We start from the raw sequence: 19247 nt of genomic DNA on the forward strand, positions 1-19247 counted from the left end.
AACCACTTAATCGAAATCACAGTATGTAAGAGTTTAAGAGGCCGATAGGAAGAAGCACCCTCCGGACTGGCCATTGATCTGGTTCAATTGCAGGGCATTTAAGCACCACCACATCCTTAACTTTCCTTTAAAAAGGGGGGGGGAGAAAAACTTTCGTGGTACCTGCTGATTTGCTTACAGAGCCACAGCCTCTCTAGACTGCAGGAAAAGGTGTCTTCTTAAAAGAACCGGCTGAAGATGCTTGGCTGATCAGCTGCCCCCAATGATGTCAAGGAAACATCATTCACAAGCACATTGGAAAGCTATGCCCAAGTTAGGCAAATGGAAACATCTTGGGGATCAACAAGTGGCTGAACAACAGGAAGCAAACAGTAGGAAGAAGTACAAAGGGCATACAAGCAATGAAATCCCCTCAAGGACCTGTATTAGGAGACTGTGAAAAACTCCAGGAAGACCTATCTAAACTGAGAAAACAGGCAATGAACACATAAATAAGAGCCAAAATGAATAATGCACACTAATACCCAAGCACCTGAGTCTGATACAATCTGAACTGGCCATAATTGCTGAGGAAAAGAATGTGGATTCGTGGTGTAACTGTATGTTACACACAGTTGTATGTTGCATATACAGTGGTGCCCCGCAAGACGAATGCTTCGCAAGACGAAAAACCCGCTAGACGAAAGGGTTTTCCGTTTTGGAGGCGCTTCGCAAAACGAATTTCTCTATGGGGTTGCTTCACAAGACGAAAAAATCTTGCGTCCCCCGGCGGTTTTTTTTTTTTTGTTTTTTTGCCCTTTTCCTAAGCCGCTAAGCCGCTTATCAGCTGTTCCGCTGATAAGCCGCTTAACAGCTGATCGCTGGAAGCCGCTTGACAGCTCTAGCACTAATCCGCTAAGCTGTCAATGGGCTTGCTTCGCAAGACGGAAAAACCGCTAGACGAAGAGAATCGCGGAACGAATTCTTTTCGTCTAGCGAGGCACCACTGTAGTAGCACTAGTGCAATGGGGCTGTCCTCCCTGGCCCGTATCTGCTCTTAGGGATCAGGAAAGCCCCCCAGAACAGCATACAGGGGAAGGAGAGGTTTCATTCCATCTGACAACCAGAAATGCTTGACCTGACTGAATGGTCTTAATAGTGTAATGTTTAATTCAACACTAGGTTGGGAGTTACTAGAAGAGGCAATGTTCGAAATTAGCCAGGTGCCAGGCGCGTTTTGCACCTAGCTTTCAACCACTTGCGACCAAGTGAAGATTCCTGGGCGCCAGGTTGGCACCTGACATCTCCACCATCTGGGGATCATTGGATCTGGGCTGTTTTCACACTCTAAAACCCCATCCTGCAGAATTCTATCCATTATATTTTATCTGAACAATAGGGATGAATTTCTGGAACCAAACTGATTTTTCTGTGCAGCCTGAGAAGGAACAGTCACCACTAAGAAAAAGAGATCAGAACAGGCCAATGCACATGGTCAAGGGACTTTTCTTCTTTAAGTTCTCAATGCTCTTAACCTAGCTTCAAGGTGGTCATCTGAACTAGCCAGATGTTTAACTGAGAATCAATCAGTCAGTCCGTTATTTGAAAAATAAGGCTTTAGAGCCATCTTGCCCAAAAATGGCAACTAGACATTCTGTTTTGGCGACTGTAACCCTGGTTTAAGGAAGCCATTTGACACCTAGTTTATACATCTGAGTTTATAACACTGAGAAAGAGGGATTGGATAAAGGAACATAAGGCCTTCATCCAATCATGTTGAATCTAAGCAGGCCTAGAAAAAGGTTGGGGCTCCTTTCAGGGACTTTCAAGTTTAGGAAAAATATACATTATACTCTTTATTTTAAAATAAATAGAGACACCCCACCAAAAAAAAGCCATAAAGGGGTATAAAGTAATTTAAAATGGGGTTCTGACAAATTCTTGAAGGGTAAAGCTATTGATGGTCACTAGGTGCATACTATCTAAAGTATTGGGAGGTGTTATGGCTCTGTATACCAGTTTCTGGCAACCACAAGTGGGGAGAGTGTTGTTGTGTTTGTGTCCTGTGGGGGGGGGTGTCCCATAGTCATCTGGTTGGCCATGGCGAGAATGGGATGTTGGACTATTCAAGCTTTTTACCTGATCCAGAAGAGTTATTCTTATGTACACCACTGAAGAACAATCGGTAAACCAAGGTTCAATGAACCCTAAACACTCTATTATATTTCTTTAAAAAAACAACCTCTGTTGAGCTGGTGCCTATTGAAAGGAATAAGGGAGGAACAAGGCTGCATGAGGAGCAGGTTCAATGGCCTTGGTACCAATACTGAGAAGGATTCACCCCGTGTCTCACGACCCTCCACTCTTTCAACAGAGGGGGTACCCATCCACCTACCTTCATTAGAACCTTTGTGATTTTTCTAAATTAAGAATGGTGTACAAATGAGCCTAATAAAGCAAGTACATTCCTCCAGTCCAAATTAAATTTAAAAATATAGTCTTTTGTCCCAATCTAGGTCATTAATAACCTTCATGCCATTAGGCTGGTCACATGAACAAACACAAATTTCAAAAATGGAAATTCCCACCAACACCGCAGAGTCCAAATCCTGACATAATTTAGACTGACACTTGAACCATCCACCAAGTATGGTTTGTTTGCTTCTTTCTTTCTTACCTTCCTTCCCAAATCGTTCTCAGTGGTGTCTGGCGTCACACATTTCAGGTGGCATGCACAGAGTCCTCCTCTGGCTGCACTGAATAGGCCCCAAGGAGCATTTTGGGCTCCATTATCACAGGTTATTGCCACCCACGTCTGCCTCTGCAGAATTACTTTCAGGGGGGGGGGGAAACAAACCTGAAATTGCTTTTATCTCCTTCGCCAAACGCAAAACTCAGAAGGAAGGTCATATGAGTTGAAGAGAGCACACACTTTATATACAGAGGTTCCCAGGTTCAGGCACCTCCTGGTTAAAAGGACCAGGTAACAGGTGATGGGGACGAATATCTGCCCAAGATCCTGGAAAAACCACTGCCAGCCAGAGAACAACAGGCTAAACTGACAAAAGTCTGATGTGGCACAAAGCAGCTTCCTACATGCCAAACTTTTTATTAAATGTATATGTTAGTCTATTGATTACACGTTGCAAAATCAAAACCATTGTATACACAAATTCCAATAATGAAAACAACAGAAGTCCCACACCACCACAAGGCCTTCCCTGGTGTGGATGGAATAAAACAGCTTACAGCTCACCTTAGAGCCACACCAAGAGAACATCATTATTTATAATTTTTATTATTACTTATTTCTAGACCACTTCATATTTTAAAGAAATGAATCTCAAAGCGGTTTACGATATAGACGTAAGATTTATTTAAAACCATGTTAAAATAACAAAGACTAAGGTTTGTTTTAAAATCAGTCAATTCCCCATCAGTAGTTACAAGAAACACAGCCCAAAGATTTACAGACTGCAAGAGAATTAAGCCCCAGTAAATAATAATGACTTATAGGATTAAGTCTTCATGAGAAACGCATGGGTAGCAAGGACAGTGCCAGAACCACAGCTAGTGATTTCTCGTCTTAAGACATGGGTAAGCCCTTCAAGCTGTTGCTGGACTCCAGATCCCATCAGCCCCAGCCAGCATGGGCAACAGTCAGGGGTGATGGGAGTTGTGGTCCTACTACATCTGGAAGACAACAGAGTCCTCATCCCATATCTAGGAAACAACAGAGCCTGGTAGGCATGATGGCTATGCTGAAAACACATAGAAATCTCACACAGCTTTGGGTTTCGTTCACAATACACACTTAAGGCACATAGCTTTCCACTATGTGCCCTGGGAACTGCAGTTTGGTAAGCATGCTGGGAATTGTAGTTCCCTGAGAGGTTAAGCTACGATGCTTTAGGGAAGCTGTGGCTGTTAAAGTAGCACGAATATGCTCTAAATGTATTGCGCTCATGTGGTGTTGGTTGAGACTCAAATTTTGGTGGCTCGTGCTAACCAAGTTCTAGGTAGTCTGCTAAGTTAAATAAAGGCGGAGTTTTCACCCGAAATAACTCACATTACTCAAAAAGATGGGACATACGTACGGCAAATACTTGAACTAAACTATGCCCCACTTCTACATGGACCCAAGAGAAATTCTGCCACTCTATATCGAAAGTAAATAGCCTTTCAACCCCTATTCTGAGTGCAATGAATCATTCTGAGAAGGTAGAAAGTGGCTGAATTACTTGCAACGTACTTAAGCCTCTCAACAACCGCTTCCATCGTTTTAAGCAGCACCATGAAAACGGCATTGCAACTACTACCCACGTATAACCAAAGAAAGCAAGAAATCTACTAGTAAATCTCTGGGTGATTTGCAGCACCCTCCTCTCTCTCCTTTTCTATCATGTCTATTGGGGAGATGTGCAATAAATCAACAAGGGTTTCCATTTATCAATTGTTGAATAACAGCAACACCGAAAGTCGTCCCCCACCCCACAAAAAAAAAAAGGCTACTGACACAAAGAAAGCTTTTAGGGAAAACCTGGAATGGATTTTTGTATGAAAGGATTGGGAGCTGTGATCTAGTGTTGGATGGAATCCAACTGGTGCCACTGTGCTCATGCAAGCACTTTAATAATAAATAATAAGAATAAGAATAAGAATAATTTTTATTTATACCCCGCCCTCCCCAGCCAAGGCCGGGCTCAGGGCGGCTAACAAGAAATAATAAAAATAAGTTGAATGAATGCAACTTAAAAACAAAATTAAAATACAACATTAAAATATTGATACATTAAAATATTAAAATGTAGCCTCATCGCAGGAGGAGAAAAGAAAAGAATCAAATTGGCTCCAAGCCAAAGGCCAGGCAGAACAACTCTGTCTTACAGGCCCTGCAGAAAGAAATCAGATCCTGCAGGGCCCTGGTCTCATGAGGCAGAGCGTTCCCCCAGGCCAGAGCCAGTGTTGAAAAGGCCCTGGCTCTGGTTGAAGCTAATCTAACTTCCTTAGGGCCCGGGACCACTAGGGTGTTGCTATTTATGGACCTTGAGGCTTCCGTGGGGCATACCAGGAGATGCGGTCCCGTAGGTACGAGGGTCCTAGGCCATGAAGGGCTTTAAAGGTCAAAAGCAGCACCTTAAATCTGACCCTGTACTCTACTGGGAGGCAGTGCAGTTTGAAAAGCACTGGGTGAATATGCTCCCATGACAGAGACCCCGCGAGGAGCCTCGCTGCAGCATTCTGCACCCGCTGGAGTTTCTGGGACAGCTTCAAGGGCAGCCCCGCTTAGAGCAAATTACAGTGGTCAAGCCTGGAGGTGACCATCGCACTGTGGCCAGCAGATGTCTCTGCTAATGAGAATGAAGGGGTTTGGGGTGGGGTTTTTTTGTTTGTTTGTTTTGTTTTGTTTTTGGCCTATTTTCTATTCTATTGCAACACCCCACCACCACATCCCACGGTGTTCTGTAGGGTTCCCTGGCAGTCAAGACCTATCTTGGGTGCAAAAACCGCTTCTCTTCCTCTTTGATTCTCAAATGTGTCTGCTAGATCAAAAGCCCTTCGATTAAGTGCCCTTAACAAAGCCAAAGGCTCAGACACCAGGAAGCTTTAAAACTATTTAAAAATACCACTTTTACATTATTTTTTAAAGAAGATTCTATAGATAGCAATGCATGTCTTCAGCAAGGCTTACATGAGGCACGCCCCAAGGGAGATTATATTTTAATGTCTCCTGGATTTTATGGCAGAACTCTGAAATATGCAACTCTATTAAATTCATGAAGCCAGAAAGTTTCAGCTGTTGCTCCACAAAGGATGTATTGCCACACAACGGAAGCCTCCTCTTTCGCCTTCAGCATCTGTCAAACTCTTCCCTTCATCTAATTTCTCTCTCCCCTCACCGAGAAAGTCTCTGTCCTTTGAAAACATCTCTACATTGCCTCCCTCTTCCCTCCTGGATTAAGTTTAAAGCTTCTTTTATTTTGCTTTAGTGCCTTTGTAGTATCAGCTGTTAGCGTTTTCTTCTTCCTCATTTTGGCATTATTCTCACTTCATCATATGATAAAGATGCAGAGGTGTGTGGTGTTTGTGGCCCTACAGATCAGCCTTTCTCAACCCTGGGTCTCCAAGCTGTTGTTGGACTACAACTCCCATCATCCCTAGCTAGCAGGACCAGTGGTCAGGGATGATGGGTGTTGCAGTCCAACAACATCTGGGCTGCTCTAGATGTTGCTCAATGCCTGCTCCCATCAGCACAAGTCAGGGTTCACAGAATCATAGAGCTGGAAGAACCATGAGGGTCATCTAGTAAAACTCCTTGCAATGCAGGAATCTTTTGCCCAACATGAGGCTTGAACTCGCAACCCTGAGATTAATGGTCTCATGGTGGGAGGAGGAGATAACATCTGGAAGGCTTCAGGATTCCTATTCCCTGCCTTATATCACTGCTACACCCAGCTCAGTGTTTCCATCTCCGACAACATTTCCCCAGGGTCTTGAGAATGGATCCTTCCCAGTCTCACTGCCTGACCTTCTTTCTACTCCAGCACAGGTACTAATAAACCATGGTCCATGAAAACAAGACCAGACCAAGGAAGCACCCAGTATCACTAGCATTCAGCGTGACTTGAGGTCACACAATCTAGGTCTGCAATGCAGGCAGACAGAAAATTGTGTGCAAAATTCCAAGGGTTCCAGGCACTTAACCTGGGGTTCACATTTCCATTTGGAAATGAGGCACAGCAGAGACTGGGGTGGTTTACTTACACATACAGTGGTACCTCGGATTAAGAACTTAATTCGTTCTGGAGGTCTGTTCTTAACCTGAAACTGTTCTTAACCTGAAGCACCACTTTAGATAATAGGGCCTGCTGCTGCTGCCGTGCCACCAGAGCACGATTTCTGTTCTCATCCTGAAGCAAAGTTCTTAACCCAAGGTATTATTTCTGGGTTAGTGGAGTCTGTAACCTGAAGCGTATGTAACCTGAGGTACCACTGTATATACAACCTGAGCCTACGGCGAAGTGGTTCACAGCATCAACACCCCAAGCGGGTCTTGACTCTTCTACAACATCTGCCTTGGATTCAAAGATAAATCAACCATCGTGCTCTGAACCTCATTCCAGCTTGCCGCCTTTACCAGTCTGAAACCCTTTTTGTCCTCTAGAGCAGTGTTTCCCAACCTTGGTTCTCCAGCTGTTTTTGGACTACAACTCCCATCATCCCTTGCTAGCAAGACCAATGGTCAGGGATGATGGGAATTGTAGTCCAACAGCAGCTGGAGACCCAAGGTTGGGAAACACTGCTCTAGAGCACATCACGGCCAACTCTAAAATTCTACTCCAAATTCTGCCTTTGTCTTCTAAGAGCTGAAGGAGGTGCCCCCACCCACTTGCCCTCTGTCACAGAGCCCTCTCACCTTGGCTTTCCTAATGGCTTGTCACCTTTACTATGTTATTCTGATGCTCCATCACCACCTCAGGAAAAGGGTCAAGCTTACATTTTAACATTTGTTGAATCCAGGAGTGTGTGCCACCCAGAAACTCTTAACATGGGGGAGTCTGAAACACATAGCACAGGAGAGTCGGGCACCCACAAACTCACTACAATATATATCTGCCTGTGGTCTGTGGAGAGGAAAGTATCTCCTTTATGGCACTCACAATAGCACACAATCAATGGTGCTCCAGGATCAACATATAATAACTAACAATCCTTGATCGTCCAGATTTTATCCCAAGCAACCACTGAACAGGCACATCAGAACCTGTCTTGTATCGCCTAGTATAGGAACCCTGACTTGGTCTCTTTCTGAAAGCAAGTGTTTCTTGGGTAGGTCTAATGACACAACACCGGGAACTTCAATGCTTCCTTTGCCACTACATACTCAAGAGTTACACCATGGATTCAAGTAAGGCAGGAAACGTGGAGTTTTTTGGGGGAGGGGTAGTATTCAAATATGGGTTTTCTCAATTTTGTGCAGTATTACCATTTTACTGGTTAATACCATTGTTAGCCACAGAACGAAGACTTATAACTGGTGGGTGATCTGAGTCTCTTGTTATTCCTGGCTGAAGGTCTGGTTTTCAAAGTGATAATAAGTTTATGTATTGGAACAGAGGTGTCCTTCTAAAGATCTTGAAGGAAAGGGTTCCTTATGTGTAAGGTAAACTAACCATGACACTAGAAAGATGGATGACTGCCTCTCACCATCATCAGAACTGGGTATAAACCATATTTAACAGAGTAACACAGAAAAATAGTTTCAACAAGATCAATGTCTGCTGGTATTTTGAAAGTTATTAATCCAGACACATTAATTTCGGAGACTGGCTCCTTTCATCAAATCTTATTCAAAGAAGAACTGGTGCATCTACGCAGCCTGTATGATGACGACAGCAGTCAGCGGGAGTTCCAAGTGACAGAGCCAGGATCAGGAGCCTGTAGCCCTGCAGTTCTTGTGGGACCACAGCTCCCCAATCCCTAACCACTAGTCATGCTGGCTGGAGCTGATGAGAGTTAGAGACCCAAAACACCTGGAGAACCACAGGTTTCTCACTGCTGTCGGCACTGGGAATCTAGAAAAGCAGGCAAGCTTTACTTTGCAATGTATTTATTAATTGCATTTGAAACAGCTGTTTCAAGTACAGCATCAAAACTAGTGTGGTACAACGGCTAGAGTTTTGAGCTTGAAAATAGGAAACCCGTGTTGAAATTCCTGCTCCAAGAAACCTTGAACAAGTTGCTGTCTCTCTCTCTCTCTTTTTCCCTCCAACCACAGTGGTGAGTTGCTGATCCAAGTTTCCTGAAGGAACAGCTGATACAAAAATCAAAATAAATAAATCAAAATAAATGTCACCTGGAGTTACCAGTGGCTTCCAGCAACAGCTCCAAATCAATGGACCTGTGTTCATTCACATTCTCTCCCCAACCTCAGTTTTAAGGGTTGATCTCCCAGCCAAAATTCCACTTCCTCCAAGAAGGCTCTGGGATGAGTAGTTAACTCTGCAGTATGGAGATAAATCAGCTGACTGCAAGGATCTGCAAAGATTGTGGAGGTAGTTCTGCTTCTTCTTAGAGGGGAAGCCCCCTGGAAGATATTGCTGGTCATCTTCAAGAACTTCCTGGTGGGACCTGCAGGCTTTCTTCCTCCACCGCAGTGCATGAAAGGACACAGGGCAAGATACGTAGGTTTGGGGACAGAAAGCAAGGCCATCTCAATAGTGGTTTGTAGGCTGGGTAGTTCCTTCCTAAGTGAGATTCAGAGCACTTCCTCACTAGTGAGGGCAAAAAAGGACACTAGTGAGGGCACTAGTGTATGGGCAAAAAACTTGTATCTTTGTAGGGGTTTGGAACAAATTGTGGATAACTGGTTGTTCCTACTATTTTTAACCCTAGCTTCAAATACATTGGGATGAGGGAGTTTAAAATTAATACAAATTAACTCTCCGTTTTTAAAAGGCTGTACAGGGATCTAAAATGATGCTCTTGAGTAAATGGTAGGTACCTGCGTTTCAGGGTTTGTTTTCAAAAACGAATCCACAAGGACCCAATGAAAGTTTCATGTTGGCAATTCTCTCGCGCCTGCCATGCGGCATTTACACAAAGTCTCTTTGAATACGTGCAATACTTTCCGCTAGTGGGGTGGAGCTATAAACTCAAGGTACAGTCCTGGTTGTACCCTAAACATTGATTGTTTTTGCTGCAGCAACATTTTAAGTTTCGTTTGAGGAAAGGCAGCAACACTTCTGTGCTTTCCTACCAAATCCAGCCATATGGAGTAGAGTCTGCAGTAAGATCCAGAATTAGCTCTGAGCATCCTTAGGAGATTCTTTCGAAAGCAAGGAAGGACCACTCCAGAATTCTACACACAATATAAATTGCTAGCTAGAACGGCTCTGTCAAACAAGGCTGACACTATTACTACCTTCTACAATCCCAAGAGGCATAAAACAGTAAATCCCAGAAGAAAAGGCACTGGCATGAAATTATTACTGAAACAATAATACCATATATGTGCATGCAGACAAAACCACACACCTTAAAAGGCTACCAATGAATTTACCATGATGGAAGTAAAATCAGATATAACTATTCTAATGTTGGGGGGGGACCCCCAGTCAGAACCCCCAGACTGAAGTACTTTAGGGTTTCCCGTAATGAAGAAATCCTTATTTTAAAAAATAAACCACTTGACTGCAAAAGAAAACTTTATACCCATTTTATAGGTGCATTTCAGAGAACCAAACCTCCCATTGACTACTGCTACCCAATGGGCTAGCTCAAGCTTATTTCACCACCACTGGAGAAGGGGAAGCAAGGTCACACTCTGGCACTTGCTAAATGACCACATCCATAAAATTCCAGCTGATTGCACAGATCAGGACCGCATGCATTCTATTTTGTACATTACCCTTTTTTTATTTTATACATGCAGAGGTCCTATTTTATGCCCACATGTGGGTGTCTACTGCGCCTGGAGGTGGAACAGGTGTGCGCGCTGGGAAAAGCAGAAAGCCACAGCCTTCTTCTGCTTGCAGGGAAGTCCATGCAGACTGACCCAATGGCTACAGCCACGGACAGTGAGGACAACAATCCCACTTTCCACTGGCTAAGAAATTGACTAGGCTAAAAGAAGCCTGTTGAAAAGAGCGTGGAGAGCGCCACTGAGTCAAGGCACTGAGTCACGAAAGGTCATGTCAAAACATTTCAGGAGGCAATTTGCCAGCAGCCGGCTTTGCAACTCTAGTTTTGTTGTTGTTGTCGTCTGCTGCTGCTTATGTAGACTTGCATTGATTTTAAGAATAACTGGGATCCAAGCCTATATTATTATTATTTAAAGAAACCCATAAAGGGAAAACAAAACTTAAGAGCACATTGTGCTATTTAATTCCAGCGTGAATATTCCAACCGCTCCACTGCATCATACCCTTTCCTTTAACCTACAGCCTCTTTTCCATCTCGCCTCGTCTGTATGCACTGCGATGTAAAAGTCACTTGAGGGCATGGAAATAATTCGCATGCATTCAGGCATTCTGAAATGCATCCTCAGCACAGAACCCGTTTCCTTTAACAAATCCCTGCCGGTTGTTTCGGAATTTTCATTGATGCTCTTCTCTACAAATTCATCCCTGGTCATTGAAGGATACAGCTCTCAATGGCTACTACTCACAATGGGTATATATTTCCTCCAGATCAGAGGAAGCATGCATCTGAATGCCCGTTGCTGGGAAACAACAACGGAAGAGAGAATTAACGTCTCCATGTCCTGCTTGCGAAGCTTTCAGAAGCATCTTCTTGTCTTGACCACTTGTGTAAAAAAGGGATGCTGCGCTGGATAGGCCTTCGGCTGGATCCAGCCCAGTTCTTAGGTGTCTTACTACACGCTGACAATTACTACAGAATTCCTTGCTTTTAACCCCGTGATGTGTTTCATACCCACTGATGACTAGATGGCAATAACATACACATTAATTCAACTGAAATGTCTCGTGTACGGCAATCCCAAATCGTATGCCTATTTCACTTCCAGAATGTCTGTGTCCAGCTGTCACAAAAGATCAGCCTTCCTTACTGCTGTATTCCAGGAAAGCTCTGGATGTCCGTATCCTTCCTCACCCACATGCTGGATTGGCTCCTTTGCCACCATACGCAGAACATGTTAAATGTTCGGTGCTACTGAACCAAAAAGCATTTCACTAACGTACCATACAACAACAATGAACGCAGCTTGCATTTAGAAGCATGTGCAAAATCCTAACTACGAAGATAACTTTAGCTGCCTAACCTCAAGTAAGATCACTGTTTCCATTATTAACCAGTATTCTCAGGGGCTTCCCAACAAGACCAAGAAACCACACGTTCAAACACGAAAGTGATTTTGCCTCATACGCTTAATGTCTTTCCTATAAACACTTTAAACTAAATGCATGCATACTATATTCACAAGCATCTTAATCCAGAAAATGTAACTTTGAAAAACTGCCTTCTCTTATTTTAAAGAGCTAAACATACGCCAATTCAAAACCATAAGCTGGACCTCAGTGATTAAACGAGATTGTGAGGTGGGGAGGGAGGAAGACATCTGTAGATGGAAATGTATTCATAGGTTGCAATTCAGCTACCGTATTCCCCCCCCCCAAGTAAGTATCTGAAATAAGCATTTTGCACTAAACAGCCAGGGTCAGAATCCATGTTGAAAGCCATTCATAGTACTGCAATTCAACAGCATATGCTAGAATAGAAGCTACACCCCTTTATGGACCGTACTTTAAGATTACAATACCACTGGTGCAATCCTAGCCTCAAAGACGTCAAATTCAGTCACCTAGCAAAACAGAGCCCAGATGCATCTCTTAAAAGTAGTATAACACGTAATGCTTTTCTGTAAACTCATTGATCACAGTGCACAACGTTCAGCCATCGCCAAGAGACTGACAACTCTTCTTCCCTCCTCACCCTTACACACACACACACACACACACACACACACACAAATACGCAAGCATTCAATATCCTTTTAAAAAAAACAACACCCCGATGATGCGTTGCGGATCCTTCCCATTCTGCTACTGGGAAATGGTAAGAGCAAAGAGGCTTAACTACAGCTGGAAGCAAGGACTCCTGCAGCTGGAAGACCATGCAAATCCTCTATCAGCAATACCCTGGTACAACACTATGGAGACATGACCAGAATGCTAAGCGAACTACGATTTTCCAAGTTTAATCATACCTCCAAGCATTATCTAAATATACATCTCTGTGACTGATCAGTTACTGGCTTTTCCTTCCTGCCTTACTGCGGGGGGACGGGGACAAAAACATAGCAGTTACTGCTTTTAACAAAAGATTTCATCTGCAGAGGAATGACTCAGGATAAAACTTTTAAAAACCCCATTCCCTTTCGTTACACTACGACATGACGTAATCATACACAAGTTAACATTCCCCACATGTTACAACCATGCACATCTAAAAAGCACCGTGGGTTGCAAACGGCTAACCAATTCATAATGTGTAAAGGCCATAATAGATACCTTTCTTTCTGTGTCCTTTACAGAAGAGCTCCCTTCTTCCGCACTGGCTACAAGGCTATTCCTATGAAAGAGCACACAGACACACACACACACAAGGGTTTTGTTTTTTTCAATAGGAGAGGATGCACGCACCCATATTACAGATAATTTATCCTGTATCTTGTCCTAGAGCTCTCCCTCCACTTGCAACTGCAATGTTCCCTTATCCTCCATGGCTGCTACCACTGATTGAAATTCAACATGCAACCTACTGCAAGCATCAGTGCAGTCACCGCGAAGCAACCAAGCCAAGAAATAAAAAGGTTTAGCCTGTGGGAACATGCAAAGTGGATACAACAGGAGTTTGCCACAAGTGAATTAAAACAACCCCCCACCCCAATAAAAGGTTTGCAAGGCAAGACACTTCCCCTTTAAATACCTACGGCCCGCCCACACGGACTGCATATGGAGGGAGTCAGAAATTAAGAGAGCATTCTGCATTCAAACAGCACATCAAATGCATGCAGAGACACCTTTAAGGCACAGCAATGGGAGAGGAAGAGGAGGGGGGGTCCGAAGCATGCTTCCTTCACCAGCAACCCACATATAGACATAAACCATTCTGAATTTATTAATTTATTTTAAAAAAGACTTACTCCGCTGATCCACTTTCCAACACCGAGACGTTAAGGTGTGTGTGTTTTTTCGGCCTTCCAAAGTAGTCTCTTTCAAAGAGCAATAATGCACACCCAGGCGCGCGCGCCCCCGTCTCTAAAGCAAGCACCGGGGCAGACTGAAGCGGCGGGGATGGGGTGGGGGGCGAGCAGCAATAGCAAACAGCTGGAAGGATGAACTTGGGAGATCTGGAGATCTGAGCAAAGCCAGCGGCTCAGAAGCAAGCATTTGCTCCTGGCGTCGAGAGCAAGAGCAGCAGCAGCAGCAGTAGCAGCGAGCGAATGGAATCTACCTCTGAGCCCCAGAAGCCTTTTCCCCGGCAGTCAAAGCATGGAGACCGAATGGGACTGAGCAACAGAAGCAACCGGGTCCCTGCATAGTCCCCGGGCGCAGACCCCCTTCGCGGGCAGCTGCCTCGAGTGGAATGAGGGGGTGGTGGTTTGGGGGGGGGGCGCCAGAGAGGGAGAGCGAAGCAACAGCCGCGAAGCGGGAGAGGGGGGCGGGCAAGCGGGCGTCCCCTCGCGCGCCCTCAGGCAGCCCCGACGGCTCCTCGCGCGCTCCTGCCCGCCGCGGCGCAGCCCAGCCCGCCGACCTTCCTCGGCTCTCGCCCTGCCAGCCCCTCGCAGCAGCAGCTCCAGCCCAGGAGCCGAGGCGGCGCCACCATGAAGGCTGCCCGGCCACCCAGCCGCCCCTCTCCTCCTCCTCCTCCCTCACGCCCCCTTCCCTTTTCCCCGCGGAGGCTCCGGAAAGGACCTCCGGCATCCACCACCTCCTTCCCCTCACAGCCTGCGCGCAAATGCAGCAGCAGCGGCGGCGGGAGCAGCCAGCAGACCAGAGGCGCCCCCCGCCCGCCCGCCTCACACACACAACACACACGCACCCCTGCGCGCGCGCACACACACACCGCCTCCCCCTCGCCTCCTCTCCCCGGATTCCGCCTGCGCCTCGAGGGGCGCAACAGCCCGGCTGCCCTACCTGCTTCCTTCTCTCCTCTCCCTGCGCGAGGAAGGGAAGGGAAGGGGAGACGGAGGAGAAAAGAGCCGTCGCTACCAGCGCCGCCGCCGCCGCCTCCTGCTGCACCAGCAGCAGCCCCGCCAAACGCAGCAGCCGCCGCCGCCTCGCTCCGGCTGCCTGGAAAGTCCCTGGTGCGCTGCCCCGGCTCTCTTTCTCTCCCTCACCCCGCCCCGCACTTCCTCTCCCGCCCTCCCGAAGCCCAGGCTGGAAATCCCCGGCACGCCGCGTTCCCTTCCCCTCTCTCTCGCCCTGCCCGGCTTCTCGCTACAGCACAAGCGCCAGACAGCAGGCGCGGCAAGCAGCTCGCCGTCGCAAGCCAGGCGGGGAGGGACTCCGGCAGGCGCGCGCCAGCCCCTTTTCTGGGCGGCCGGCGCAGCGGACTGGCTGCCTGCCCTGCCAAGCAAAGAGAGAAGCAGCGGGGGGTGGGGGGGGGAGTGGGAGGGGCGAGCCGCTCTTCCCGGAGGGATTTCATTCAATCCGTCTCGCACGATCCGGCCCGCCTTTCTCTTGCAGCAAGCGCGCGGGGAGGCATCGGGAGAGGGTGCTCCCCACCCAGCCAGCAGTAGGCCAGGAATGGCTTCAGGGGCTGCGCTTTTTCCTCTATTGCACACACACACACACACACACACCGCCGGGATTTCTAAGCCTGGTGCTGTGGAGAGCCGATGGCGAGCGTGGCATCTCTGAGCATGTGCTGAGCGCTGCGCCCTCCTTGCACTGGGGACCCGGTTCCTTGCAGGCCTGGTGGTTTCCAGCGCTACCCAGTCGTTGCTCTTCCACTGTGTTGCTCTTGCACGTTGGTCTTCCGGTCCTTAAGGTAAACGGGGAACTGCTTTCCGCAGTTTGGGAGGTATTTTTGTGTGTGTGTGTGTGTGCATCCTGCTGCATTCCATTCGCACTAGTAGGTGTGACCCACTAGCCAAGGAGACGAAGAAGGGACAACTTTGAGCATGCTCCTTTAAAAAAAAAAACACAACAACACACGTACACGTACAAAACCACAATTCTTCAATTTGGACTAAAGTGCTTTTTAATTTACTAAGCCCCAATGCACATTGTGGAACCTGTTCTGAACAAGCAGACATAGGTGTGTGCTGTAAACGATTAAATAGGCATAAACGTGCCGGTGTGTTGTTCAGTTGTTCCAAAGTGAAAAGACATGATTAGTTTTGGGGTGATGCGAGCATGATTCATAAGAGGCACCCACTTAGAAGTCCCTTCATTCTCACCCAGAAAGGGCATGCCTCTTCTATGACGACACTTGCCATTTGCAATTTGTATCGAAAATAGTTTTCCACCAGTTACTAATCTAGCCCAACCTTCGCCAACCGGGTGCCCTCCAGATGTTTAAGACCACCACAGCCATGGTGATGGAAGTTGTGGTCCAAAACATCTGGCAGAGATACCAGGTTGGCAAAGGCTGGGCTAGCCAATGTTTCATCGCTCCTTATTTTCCAGTCGACTTATGTGGAAGCAAGGCAGTCGTTACTCAATGGCACACAATATGTTTCAGAACTGAGCACTGAATTTTCGGTTCTGGGTCTCAGGTGGTGTAGTCAGCCTAAGCAACAACCCAAAATGTCACACTTATGGCTGGGCTGAAATCACACTCACACAAGATCCCACTCCCAAATATTGTCCTCTTGCAAAAACTGGGCCAATCTGCTGCTGCTTTCAAGACAATGGCAGAATTTCTCTTGATTTTTTAAGGAGGGAACCTGGTTTACCAGGTCTCAGCAGGAACGGTGGCTTGCAGGAAGTAGCAGAGAGTGCCTTGCACCACTTCCTCCTGGCGACACTTCCCAGAATGCCTTGGCCAGGGTTGGTCCAAGACATATTGGCACCCGAGGTGAACCACAAAACGGCGCCCTCTCCCCAACAGAGAAGAAAGGGTGAGTTAAGATCTACATCAGGGACAAGGGAGGAATAAATATCTGATTGGGATCTGCGAATCCGCCCCTCAACCTTGCCTCATGGATGTGCCGGCCCCAACTTTGGGAACAACAGCATTCTGGAAACTTTGGCCAACCAGAAGCTGAGCCAAGAGCCTTGCGCCCTCTGCAATGAACTTTTTTTTAAAAAAGGGTTAAAGTGAAGGAGCACAGAAAACCCTTGGCCACCATGTAATATTAAGTTCAGTAAGCAACAGTCCCCTTCTGAACACTTTGAAGAAATTCCTTTCTCTACTCCCAACCCCTTTTCTGTAGAGAGTTTTGTTTAGTTCCCCACCCACCCAACAAATGGTTGAAAAATATATTTTTGCCGCAGTTCACTACATGACAGTGACGGCAGGGACTACTGATTAAGTACACGTTCGTTCGCAATGTCTCTCTCTAATATTTTTCTTACGACGTGTAACTTTGTGATCGGTTGGGTTGCAAAAGTACAACAAGCTTATGCGCATTGTTGGGCTTGCATCCCACACATCTCATGTGTTGTGTTGTGTTGTGTCGTGTAGGATGCTCTGCCAGTAGTGTGTGGTACCCTCCAGAGATGCAGGTGAAAGGTAAAGGAAGGAGGCAGAGACCAAGCCTGTGAATACATTATTATTATTATTACCATTTATTTATCAGCTGTCTTCTAAACCACCCTCTTGAAAGTGATTAACACACAAGGTGATTAGAAACAGTGAAAAACACAGGAGCAACAGATGCATTTAAAATATGACTAACGAGTGGACCCACATAAAGACCCGTTCATCCAACGGGGGAGGCTGTCAGAACGAAAATGTCCTGAATCGTTTCCAGAAAACGCTGCTGGTGGTTGCCTGTCAAATCTTGACAGGAACGCTGTTCCACAAAACGGTGGTCGCCACATTAAAAGCCCTGCACGGAATTACTGCGGAACACACTTCTGAGATCTTTGGATCTTGCAGGGGAATCTCTCCCTCAGACCACAGCAATCTACTTGGGTATATAAGGAGGAAAGTCAATCTCTCAAGAAACCTGTCCCTGAGCTATACAGGGCATCATATTATAGGGCCAACAACTGGAACCTGGCCTGGTTTCAGATGGGTAGCTGCTGCAAATCCTGAAAGCAAGGTGTCATCTGCTGGTGGCACTTTGCCCCCAGGGGTGGCCAAGCCACCATGTTCTGCACCAGAGGTATCCTGTAGGTTTTTTTTGTGTGAAATATGTGGTTTGATGCATTCCCCCCCACACACACACCAGCTAGCTTCGGTCCAGACTGTAGCCTTATTCAATCCAAATTTGGACTGAATAATTTGCAAATTTGTGCAACACCAACTTTCTCTTCCATGGCAGGTGGGGTGTCCTCTATGCACATACATAGATCATAGAATCATAGCATTGTATGGTTGGAAGGGACCCCTGGGGGGCATCTAGTCCAACCCCCTGTAATGCAGGAATCTCAACTACAGCATCCATGACAGTTCACCATCCAACCTCTGCTTAAAAACCTCCAAGGAAGGAGAGTCTACAACCTCCCGAAGGATGAAAGCGATGCTTAATTTTAAATCCTTTCCAACAGCTTGGGTAGTGAAAATAAAGGTGGCATCATGGAGGACAAGGCTATTAATGCCTAGCGTTCACAGTCGGAGGCTGCAATGCTTCTGAACACCAGTTGCTGGAAACCACAGGATCCAGGAAGAGTGCTCTTGCACTCGGGTCCTGCTTGCAGCTTTCCTGCAGGCGATCTGGTCAGCCACAACTTGCCAGAGTGGTGCATGCTCTAGTTATCTCTGGCTTGGACTACTGCAATGCGCTCTACGTGGGGCTACCTTTGAAGGTGACTCGGAGACTGCAATTAATCCAGAATGCGGCAGCTAGACTGGTGACTGGGAGTGGCCGCCAAGACCACATAACACCGGCCTTCTCGGTAGAGGTGCCTACCCTGTGGAATGCCCTCCCAGCAGATGTCAAGGCAATAAACAACTATTTTACTTTTAAAAGTAAAATTGGGAGTCATTTTGGACTCACATCTGTCCATGGAAGCACAGGTTAAATCTGTGTCCAGGACAGCTGTTTACCAGCTCCGTCTGGTACGTAGGCTGAGACCCTATCTGCCTGCGGACTGTCTCGCCAGAGTGGTGCATGCTCTGGTTATCTCCCGCTTGGACTACTGCAATGCACTCTACGTGGGGCTACCTTTGAAGGTGACTCGGAAACTACAACTAATCCAGAATGCGGCAGCTAGACTGGTGACTGGGAGCGGCCGCCGAGACCATATAACACCGGTCTTGAAAGACCTACATTGGCTCCCAGTATGTTTCCGAGCACAATTCAAAGTGTTGGTGCTGACCTTTAAAGCCCTAAACGGCCTCGGTCCAGTATACCTGAAGGAGCGTCTCCACCCCCATCATTCTGCCCGGACGCTGAGGTCCAGCGCCGAGGGCCTTCTGGCGGCTCCCTCATTGCGAGAAGCGAAGCTACAGGGAACCAGGCAGAGGGCCTTCTCGGTAGTGGCGCCCACCCTGTGGAACGCCCTTCCAGCAGATGTCAAAGCGATAAACAACTACCTGACATTCAGAAGACATCTTAAGGCAGCCCTGTTCAGGGAAGTTTTTAACATGTGATATTTTACTGTATTTTTGGTTTTTATGGAAGC

At 46.7% G+C, this 19247-nt stretch overlaps 1 protein-coding gene across 3 annotated transcripts in view; it reads right to left on the bottom strand.

The window, feature by feature from the left end:
* Positions 1-14918, bottom strand: part of TRAF3 (TNF receptor associated factor 3) — an 83307-nt gene extending 68389 nt beyond the window's left edge. Inside the window, exons 1-2 of one of the 3 annotated variants that reach the window (XM_081912108.1) lie at positions 14643-14918; positions 13014-13074 (exon numbers count right to left, since the gene is read on the bottom strand). The gene's annotated coding sequence lies outside the window, so the exon portion shown is untranslated. Of the gene's footprint in view, positions 1-13013; positions 13075-13648; positions 14572-14642 lie in introns of those variants that run through there. The other 2 variants (XM_081912107.1, XM_081912109.1) reach the window with 2 other exon arrangements.
* Positions 14919-19247: the final 4329 nt, after the last annotated feature.

This window comes from Podarcis melisellensis, assembly GCF_964234715.1.
Source record: "Podarcis melisellensis genome assembly, chromosome: 1".
Taxonomy (NCBI): Eukaryota; Metazoa; Chordata; class Lepidosauria; order Squamata; family Lacertidae; genus Podarcis; species Podarcis melisellensis.